We start from the raw sequence: 1,194 nt of genomic DNA, 5'->3' as shown, positions 1-1,194 counted from the left end.
AATATTCTAAATGGAAAAAAACTGGAAGCATTCCCATTAAAATCAGGAACCAGACAAGGATGTCCACTATCTCCACTCCTTTCCAACTCTTGTTAGAGCAATAAGACAAGAGAAGGAAATTAAAGGAGTAATAATTGGAAAAGAAGAGATCAAATTATCCCTTTGTGCCGATGATATATGTAAGAGATGCCAAAAATTCCACCAGAAAACTCCTAGAAATTATTAACACGTTCAGTAAAGTGGCAGGTTACAAAATCTACAAAAGTCATTAGCCTTTCTATATACCAATAACAAGCAATCAGAAAAAGAGCATATGGAAACATTCCCCTTCACAATAGCTGCAAAAAAAATAAATTATCTTGGAATAAACTTGACTATAGTCATTAAAGAGCTCTACGTTGAAATACACCAAAACTAAACCAGGAAGAGATTAACAGCTTAAACAGACCTATAACACCAAAAGAAATTGGAACAGTTATACAAAACCTCCCAACTAAAAAAAGCCCAGGACCAGATGCATTAGATTTACAGCAGAATTCTATCAGACATTTAAAGAAGATCTGCATCCAATACTACTTAATTTATTCCAAAAAATAGAAATGGAGGGAAAACTTCCAAATTCTTTCTATGAAGCCAACATCACTCAAATATCAAAGCCAGGTAAAGATACAACCAAAAAAGAAAACCATAGACCCATATCTTTAATGAACATAGATGTAAACTTCTCAACAAGATACTTGCAAACCACATACAGACACACATCTAAAAGATCATCCACCGTGATCAAGTCATCTTTATCCCAGGGATTCAGGGATGGCTCAATATATGTAAGTCAATAAACATCATAAATCATATAAATGGGCTCAAAGACAAGAACCACATGGTCATCTAAATAGATGCAGAGAAGGCCTTTGACAAAATTCAACATGCATTTATGTTCAAAGTCCTAGAGAGAATTCAACTGGAGGGAACATACCTCAACATAATTAAAGCCATATATAACAAACACACCCTCCATCATTCTAAATGGAGAAAAACTGGAAGCATTCCCATTGAAATCAGGAGCCAGACAAGGCTGTCCACTGTCTCCACTTCTCTTTAACAGAGTACTTGAAACTCTTGCAAGAACAATAAGACAAGAGAAGTTAATTAAAGGAGTAATAATTGGAAAAGAAGAGCTCAAATTATCCCTTT

Source organism: Nannospalax galili, unplaced genomic scaffold, assembly GCF_000622305.1.
Source record: "Nannospalax galili isolate Female #2095 unplaced genomic scaffold, S.galili_v1.0 scaffold417, whole genome shotgun sequence".
Taxonomy (NCBI): domain Eukaryota; kingdom Metazoa; phylum Chordata; class Mammalia; order Rodentia; family Spalacidae; genus Nannospalax; species Nannospalax galili.
The sequence above is the reverse complement of the archived record's forward strand: the minus strand, read 5'-3'. Positions refer to the sequence as shown.